This window comes from Macaca mulatta, chromosome 19 (assembly GCF_049350105.2).
Source record: "Macaca mulatta isolate MMU2019108-1 chromosome 19, T2T-MMU8v2.0, whole genome shotgun sequence".
Lineage (NCBI taxonomy): Eukaryota > Metazoa > Chordata > Mammalia > Primates > Cercopithecidae > Macaca > Macaca mulatta.
The window spans coordinates 65,199,103-65,208,737 of NC_133424.1; the positions used below are offsets into that span (position 1 = coordinate 65,199,103).

Genomic DNA, 9,635 nt, shown 5'->3' on the forward strand with positions numbered 1-9,635 from the left:
TACAAAGGTGGTACACGTCACCTGAGAGGGTCAGTTTGGGAAGGGACTATTATCGTCCTTGCTTCCAAGTGATAACTATAAACTGAATTCTTCCCATAGTTAGTCGAACCAATGCCCAAGAATGAGCAAACACAGCTTCTGTGGTTAGAAACAACAATTAAGTTTCACTATCAATCTTTGCAAAAGCGGTATCAGGTTCAGTGATATGTTAGATGATCAGATGACCAACTTATGCTTTAAATAAGAAGCTGTTTTTTTTTTTTTTTAAGAGATGGAGTCTTGCTCTGTTGCCCAGGCTGAGTGCAGAGGTGCAATCTTGGCTCACTGCAACCTCTGCCTCTTGGGTTCAAGTAATTCTCCTTCCTCAGCCTCCCAAGTAGCTGAGACTACAGGTGCACACCACCATGCCCCACTGATTTTTATTGTATTTTAGTAGAGACGAAGTTTCACTGTGTTGCCCAGGCTGGTCTTGAACTCCTGAGCTCAGGCAATCTGCCCGCCTCAGCCTCCCAAAGTGCTAGGATTACAGGTGTGAACCACCACGCCTGGTCAAGAAGCAGTATCTTTTTAAAAGTAGATATTAATTACATAGTTTTTCCTTGTAATTGTTATTCATATTTATTTATTTGAAACTCTCCTGTCATATTTATTTATTTGTTCATTTTTATTTATTTGAAGCAGTCTTCTGTCCTCCAGGCTGGAGGGCAGTGACATGATTACGGCTCACTGCAGCCTGGAACATAGAGGCTGAGGCCATCTCCCACCTCAGCCTCCTGAGAGCTGGGACTACAGGCATGAGAAATCACACCCTGCTATTTTTTCTTTTTCTTAAATAGAGATGGGGTCGCCGTGTATTGATTGGCAGGTTGGTATCAAACTGTTGGCCTCAAGCAATCCTCTCACTTCAGCCTCCCAAAGTGCTGAGATTACAGGCCAGAGCCACCACACCTGGTTACTTTTGTTAGTTTATTCTATGCAAGATGAGTTAACCTCAAATACTTCTGAAATGAACTTTGTTGACATCCTAATGAGAACTAAACTCAGATTTTTTTTATCTTGCCCAAATTCCTATCAAAGGGGCCTGGGGAGTCATGCCCTACAAATCATAAATTCTCATCAAATGGGTTTTATTTAACTCTATATATTGTGACTTACTTTCCAACCTGACTCTGGCATAACACTACAAGACAAAAAAGAAAATCAAAATATTTTACCCCAAAACATGTTTCTTTGCCATATTTTGAAATGACCCATGGCCGGGCGCAGTGGCTCATACCTGTAATCCCAGCACTAGGAGGCTGAGGCGGGTGGATCACCTGAGGTGGGGAGTTCGAGACCAGCCTGACCAACATGAAGAAACCCTGTCTCTACTAAAAATATAAAATTAGCCGGGCATGGTGTCACATGCCTGTAATCCCATCTACTAGGGAGGCTGAGGCAGGAGAATCGCTTGAACCTGGGAGGTGGAGGTTGCGGTGAGCCCAGATTGTGCCATTGCACTCCAGCCAGGGCAACAAGGGTGAAACTCAAAAAAAAAAAAAAAAGAAGAAAAAAGAAATGGCCAGGCAAAGCTGTTCTTTGTGGGGGGGAAATTTGCATATGTAAAGAATCTCTATTAACATAGCTAGATCTTTTTCTTCCAGAGCCTCCCAATCCTAAAGAGATTAACTAGGTTCTGAATAGGAATATTTATCATCTATTGTCTCAAAGAGCAGCCACTATAAAACTTCAAAAGAATTTTGGGCCAGGCACAGTGGCCCAGGCCTGTAATACCAGCATTTTGAGAGGCCGATGCTGCTCACTTGAGGTCAGGAGTTCGAGACCAGCCTGGTCAACAAGGTGAAACCTCATCTCTACCAAAAATACAAAAATTATGCCAAGGGCAGTGGCTCACGCCTGTAATCTCAGCACTTTGGGAAGCCGAGGCAAGTGGATCATGAGGTCAGGAGTTCGAGACCAGCATGGCCAATATGGTGAAACCCCATCTCTACTAAAAATACAAAAATTGGCTGGGCGCAGTAGTGGGCGTCTGTAATCCCAGCTACTTGGGAGGCTGAAGGAGGAGAATCGCTTGAACTTGGGAGGTGGAGGTTGCAGTGAGCCAAGATTGTGCCACTGCACTCTAGCCTGGGCGACAGAGCAAGACTCCATCTCAAAAAAAGACAAAAAAAAAATTAGGCAGGTGTGGTGGCCCCTGCCTGTAGTCCCAGCTACTCGTGAGGCTGAGGCAGGAAAATCGCTTGAACCTGGGAAGTGGAGGTTGCAGTGAGCCGAGATCGCGCCACTGCACTCCAGCCTGTGTGTTGCAGTGAGACTCTATCTCAAAAAAAAAAAAAAAAAAAAAAAAAAGAATTTTGGTCTCTGCAATCTTTTTATTTTTTAATTTAATTTAATTTAATTATATATATATTTTTTTCTGAGACGGTCTCGCTTTTGTTGCCCGCATTGGAGTGCAATCTCGGCTCACTGCAACCTCTGCCTCCCAAGTTCAAGCGATTCTCTTGCCTCAGCCTCCCAAATAACTGGGATTACAGGTATGCACCACCATCCCTGGCTAATTTTATATTTTTAGTAGAGACAGGTTTTCACCATGTTGGTCAGGCTGGTTTGGAACTCCTCACCTCATGTGATCAACCACCTCCGCCTCCAAAAGTGCTGGGATTACAGACTTGAATCACCGCACCTAGCCAGCCACCACATCCAGCTGACAATCTTTTATCTTAACTTGAACATTACCTTTCTATGAATCCCAGTCTTTACAGAAACTCAACCAAATGTTTTGTTTTGTTTTGTTTTGTTTGAGATGGAGTCTTACTCTGTCGCCCAGGCCGGAGTGCAGTAGTACGATCTCGGCTCACTGCAACCTCTGCCTCCCGGGTTCAAGCAATTCTCCTGCCTCAGCCTCCTGAGTAGCTGAAATTACAGGAGCATGCCACCATGCCTGGCTAATTTTTGTATATTTTTTAGTAGAGATGGGGTTTCACCATGTTGACCTGGCTGGTCTCGAACGCCTGTCTTTGTGATCCTCCTGCTTCGGCCTCCGAAAGTGTTGGGATTACAAGCGTGAGCCACTATGCCGGCCACTCAACCAATTGTTAACCACAAAATGTTTAAATTCACCAATAGCCTGAAACCAACCCACCGCGCTTTGAGTTGCCCCACCTTTCTGGACCAAACCAGTGTATTTCTTAAATGTATTTCAATGATGTTTCATGCCTCTCTAAAACGTACAAAACCAAGCTGTGCCCCAACCACCTCTGGCACATGTTCTCAGGACCTCCTGAGGACTATGTCACAGACCAGCTCACTCGTATTTGGCTGAGAATAAATCTCTTCAAGTATTTTACAGAGTTTGACTCTTTTCATCAACACTAATATCGCTATGTCATTAATTTCTAAATATATTGTAATTTCAAATTCACCATGTGCATTCTGAAATAAGAGAATTAAATTTCATTTTAAAATTGTAACGTATTTTAGATATTTTCTGTTTTCTGTTTCTCAATGTTCTGTCACGTGTGGATAACAAAGCCAATAAAATACTCTTCAGAAGTCGTTTAGATTTATTTTCCCTTAGAGAAAAAATAATTTTGCAATATTTTTAAGGATAAATGGCAGGCAGGTTACTTTCCTTTATATGAACTCTCAAGAAAGGACAACTCGGCCAGGCACAGTGGCTCACGCCTGTAATCCCAGCACTTTGGGAGGCAGAGGCAGGCGGATCACGAGGTCAAGAGATCGAGACCATCCTGGCCAACATGGTGAAACCCTGTTTCCACTAAAAATTAGCTGGACATGGTGGTGCGCACTCTAGTCCCAGCTACTCAGGAGCTGAGGTAGGAGAATCACTTGAACCCGGGAGGCAGAGGTTGCAGTGAGCTGAAATTGCACCACTGCATTCTGGCTTGGAGACAGAGCAAAGAAAAAAGAAAAAAAGAAAGGACAACTCAATTATTAAATTTTTATAAGTAGCCTCATTTCTTAAGGCAATAATTCCATGGCAATCTCCAAGTTACCATGTAATATGGAAGTATGTTTTTCTGTCACATTATAATTCTGTATTATGCAATATTGCTCAGTAGCCAAAAAAGAACACTGCGCCTGGACTTCAATGCTTCCATGCAAAAAAAAAAAAAAAAAAGAATCAATTGTAACGGTTCTTGTTAACCTCAGAACGGTAGACAAGAAGCTGATTATAGCTGAAAGTCATTGTTCCATTTTGTATATGTAAAGTTTCTTTGCTTCTAGAAATGTCAAGGAAGCAACATGGACATACTGATTCACAAGAGATTTAAAAGAATATTTCCTGCCGGGCACAGTGGCTCATACCTGTAATCCCAGTACTTTGGGAGGCCGAGTCGGGCGGATCACCTGAGGTCAGGAGTTTGAGACCAGCCTGACCAACATGGAGAAACTCCGACTCTACTAAAAATACAGAATTAGCCGGGTGTGGTGGCACATGGCTGTAATCCCAGCTACTCAGGAGGCTGAGGCAGGAGAATCGCTTGAACCCGGGAGGCGGAGGTTACAGTGAGCGGAGATAGCACCATTGTACACCAGCCTGGGCAACAAGAGTGAAACTCCATCTCAAAAAAAAAAAAAAAAAAAAAAAGAATATTTTCTCAATCACTGAAATATTTTGACATATATATCCTTGTAATATCATTATAAGAGAAATGCAAAGTAATTAGATGTTTCCAAAAGTTGAAGTAGAAACTACTTTTTTTTTGAAACAGGGTCTCACTCTGTCACTCAGGCTGGAGTGCAGTGGTGCCATCTCAGCTCACTGCAGCCTCAATCTTTCTGGTTCAGGTGATCCTCCCACCTCAGCCTCCCTAGTAGCTGCAACTACAGGGTGTGCCACCACGCCCAGCTAATTTTCATATTTTTTAGTAGAGATGGATTTCGCCAAGTTGCCTAGGTTAGTTTCCGACTCCTGGGCTCAAGCCATCTGGCTGCCTTTGCTTTCCAAAGTGCTGGTATTACCGGCGTGAGCCACCACGCCTGGAACTAGTTTCATCTATTGGGCTGATATTATAGCCAGTGTCATGGGAAAGAGCATGTGCATATTCTAACACAGACGGAACAATGAAAATGTTTACTACTGTCAAAAAACAAATTTAGATATTGGTTAGATTTGATTCAAAAGGTATATTGCAATAGGAAAAATGCTCCAACTACAAGATCTGCAAATGTATGAGTTGCACAGAAAAGGACTTCTCTTTTATACAGAGAAGGAAGCAAGGTTAGAAAGCACCAGGTACAGGGCAGTGGATGAGCATCTGCTGTGACCTATTCAGCGAGTATTTTATCTTAAGGTAGCTTACTCTTGGGATGGGATATTAAAAACAAAGCTGGGCCGGACGCGGTGGCTTATGCCTGTAATCCTAGCACTTTGGGACGCCAAGGCGGGTGGATCGCTTGAGGACGGGAGAGTTCAAGACCAGCCTGGCCAACATGGTGAAACCCTGCCTCTACTAAAAATAAAAAAATTAGCTGGGCGTGGTAGCACACATCTGTAATCTCAGCTACTGGGGAGGTTGAGGCAGGAGAATTGCTTGAACCCGGGAGGCAGAGCTTGCAGTGAGCCAAGACTCCATCTCAACAACAAACAAGCAAAAAGAGAAGTTGTTCTCAATCACAGTGCCCATATGTGGTTAAGAAAGAGGTTGTTAGCCGGGCACAGTGGCTCATGCCTATAATCCTAGCACTTTGGGAGGCCGAGGCAGGTGGATCACCTGAGGTCAGGAGTTCGAGACCAGCCTGACCAACATGGAGAAACCCGGTCTCTACTAAAAATACAAAATTAGCCAGGCACAGTGGTGCATGCCTGTAATCCCAGCTACTCTGGAGGCTGAGGCAGGAGAATCGTTTGAATCTGAGAGGCGGAGGTTGCGGTGAGCTGAGATCGTGCCATTGCACTCTAGCCTGGGCAACAAGAGTGAAACTCTGCCTCAAAAAAAAAAAAAAAAAAAAAAGAGAGAGAGAGAGAAATAGAGGCTGTTCTGAATTTCAATGGCCAAGAGTAGTCCAACAGTCAGGGGCTTGGAGAAACAGGGAAGCCTAAGATTTGAGTAAGTCAACCAGCATTGTTCCCAGGATCAGTAAGAAATCCTTGATGAGACACACTGTGGGAATTTGGAGCTTTTTCTTATGTAAACAAAGAGGGTAAGCTTTGAAGTAAGCTGTGTCTAGGGAAAACAAAAACAAGGGACTGGGCAGGCGAGTGGTTTCCGGTGGGTTTTATTTATTTATTTTTTTGCTTTTGCCCTAGAGGCCTCAAGAGGCCTGGAGATCATGTGCCCCTCTGGTGGTTTCTTCAATCTTTGGTATTTCTTCAGCCCTTTACTAGGTTGACAGGGTTGTAATAAACTTCAACACTGTCACCACATATAACACAAAACAAAATTTAAAAAATAATAAATACAGGCCGGGCATGGTGGCTCACACCTGTAATCCCAGCACTTTGGGGGCCGAGGTGGGCAGATGACTGGAAGTCAGGAGTGCGAGACCAGCCTCATCAATATGGAGAAACTCCATCTCTACTAAAAAAAATACAAAATAGCTGGGCATGGTGGCACATGCCTGTAATCCCAGCTATTCAGGAGGCTGAGGCAGGAGAATCACTTGCACCCAGGAGGTGGAGGTTATGGTGAGCCGAGATCGCACCATTGCACTCCAGCCTAGGCAACAAGAGTGAAACTCCGTCTCCAAAAGAAAACATAATAATAATAAATACATGTGTACTATTTGAAAAATAGAACTAAAAATAATAGGAACAATAGTGAAATTGCCCCATACCTCAGTTTTTGAATGGAGCGAAAGGGCCTTGAGTGTTCATTTTGGCTGTGTGTTATTCATTCTTATCACATACAAGAGACATCAGTAATTATTGGAAGATACGGCTCTAAATCTCCAAATTCAGGGGTCTGTGTAACTGTTAAATTGAACAGAAACCTAGAGATATATTAAGAAAAATAGGCCGGGCGCGGTGGCTCAAGCCTGTAATCCCAGCACTTTGGGAGGCCGAGATGGGCGGATCACGAGGTCAGGAGATCGAGACCATCCTGGCTAACACGGTGAAACCCCGTGTCTACTAAAAATACAAAAAACTAGCCGGGCGAGGTGGCGGGCGCCTGTAGTCCCAGCTACTCGGGAGGCTGAGGCGGGAGAATGGCGTAAACCCGGGAGGCGGAGCTTGCAGTGAGCTGAGATCCGGCCACTGCACTCCAGCCTGGGCGACAGAGCGAGACTCCGTCTCAAAAAAAAAGAAAAAAGAAAAAAAATAGTGGGCTGGGCGCGATGGCTCACGCCTGTAATCCTAGTACTTTGGGAGACTGAGGCAGGCGAATTGCCAGAGTTCAGGAGCTTGAAACCAGCCCCAGCAACATGGTAAAACCCCATCTCAGGTAAAAATACAAAAAATTAGCCAGGTGTGGTGGCATGGGCCTGTAGTCCCAGCTGATCGGGAAGCTGAGGCAGGAGAATTGCTTGAACCTGGGAGGCAGAGGTTGCAGTGAGCCAAGATCACACCATTGCACTCCAGCCTGGGTGACAGAGCAAGACTCTGTCTCCAAAAAAAAAAGAAAAAGAAAAATGGTGCTCCCTTTTCCATTTCTCTGCTGACCATGAACAAACACACTCTCATAGTTTTATCAATTCTTTGGTAACAATTAGAAAATACAAGCATGCCGGGTGCGGTGGCTCAAGCCTGTAATCCCAGCACTTTGGGAGGCCGAGACGGGCGGATCACGAGGTCAGGAGATCGAGACCATCCTGGCTAACACGGTGAAACCCCGTCTCTACTAAAAAATACAAAAAACTAGCCGGGCGAGGTGGCGGGCGCCTGTAGTCCCAGCTACTCGGGAGGCTGAGGCAGGAGAATGGCGTAAACCCGGGGGGCGGAGCTTGCAGTGAGCTGAGATCCGGCCACTGCACTCTAGCCCGGGCGACAGAGCCAGACTCCGTCTCAAAAAAAAAAAAAAAGAAAATACAAGCACTAGTTCATGTTGACAGCCCAGGGTCTGCGAATTCTCTGCTCTGAGCCCATCCGGACTTCGCCAATCCCAGCTTTCTCTCCTTTGAAAACACTAAGACTAATGTCACTGCATTGGTTTTTACTAGAGTCAATTACCTGTCATGTCTGGAACAGGGATCGTACCCAGATTGCCCTTAGTCAAAATAATCACGAAGTGCACATCTATAAGAAGTACGGGAGCCAGTGGGTGAAAGCTTATGAACTCAGTGAGCACAATGGACACATCACAGTTATTGACTGGGTTCCCAAGAGCAACCACATCGTCACTTACGGGGTAGACCGCGATGCCTATGTCCGGAGTCAAAAAGATGGTGCCTGGAAACCAACCCTGATGATCCTGAGAATTAATCGTGCAGCTGCTTTTGTGAAGTGGTCCCCCCTAGAGAACAAATTTGCTGTGGGAAGTGGAGCACGACTCATTTCTGTTTGTTGAGTTCGAAATGACTGGTGAGCGAGCAAGCATGTTAAAAAGCCGATGCGCTCCACAATCCTCAGCTTGGACTGGCATCCCAACAACGTTTTGCTGGCAGCAGGATCATGTGACTTCAAATGCAGCGTGTTTTCTGCCTACATTAAAGAAGTGGATGAGAAGCCAGTCAGCATGCCCTGGGGCAGCAAGATGCCTTTTGGGCAGCTGATGTCAGAGTTTGGTGGCAGTGGCACTGGTGGCTGGGTCCACGGGGTAAGCTTCTCTGCCAGTAGGAGCCGCCTGGCCTGGGTCAGCCACAACAGCACTGTGTCTGTTGCTGATGCCTCAAAAAGTGTGCAGGTCTCAACTCTGAGGACGGAGTTCCTGCTGCTCCTGAGTGTGTCATTGGTCTCGGACAACAGCGTCGTGGCTGCTGGCCATGCCTGCTGCCCAGTGCTCTTTAACTATGATGACCATGGCTGCCCGACCTTCATCTCCAAGTTAGACATTCCAAAACAGCATTCAACGCAACACGTCTGCCATGGAACGCTTCCGCAACATGGACAAGAGGGCCACGACGGAGGACGGCAACATGGCCTTGGAGACTCCGCACCAGGATAGCATCACTCAAGTCTCTATTTATGAGGTGGACAAGCAAGATTGTCGCAAATTTTGCACTACTGGCATTGATGAAGCCATGACAATTTGGGATTTCAAGACCCTCGAGTTTTCCATCCAGGTCCTCCGGATAATGTGAAGCTGAGTGAGCCTTTGCCATCCAGAATGACAAACTGTGGTCAACAGCAGCTGTGCCGTGGCACGATGGCGAGGAAGCCAGACCCAAGGAAACACTGAAAACACATCACGCCAATGCTGTGTGTGTTTTTTTTTTGTTGTTTTTTTTTGAGACGGAGTCTCACTCTGTCGCCCAGGCTGGAGTGCAGTGGCCAGATCTCAGCTCACTGCAAGCTCCGCCTCCCGGGTTCACGCCATTCTCCTGCCTCAGCCTCTTGAGTAGCTGGGACTACAGGCACCCACCACCTCGCCCAGCTAGTTTTTTGTATTTTTAGTAGAGACGGCGTTTCACCGTGTTAGCCAGGATGGTCTCGATCTCCTGACCTCGTGATCCGCCCGTCTCAGCCTCCCAAAGTGCTGGGATTACAGGCTTGAGCCACCGTGCCCAGCCCT

At 45.9% G+C, this 9,635-nt stretch overlaps 1 pseudogene; it reads left to right on the top strand.

Moving 5' to 3' along the window:
• Nucleotides 1-8,139: 8,139 nt before the first annotated feature.
• On the top strand, nt 8,140-9,212 carry LOC720348 (actin-related protein 2/3 complex subunit 1A pseudogene; annotated as a pseudogene).
• Nucleotides 9,213-9,635: the final 423 nt, after the last annotated feature.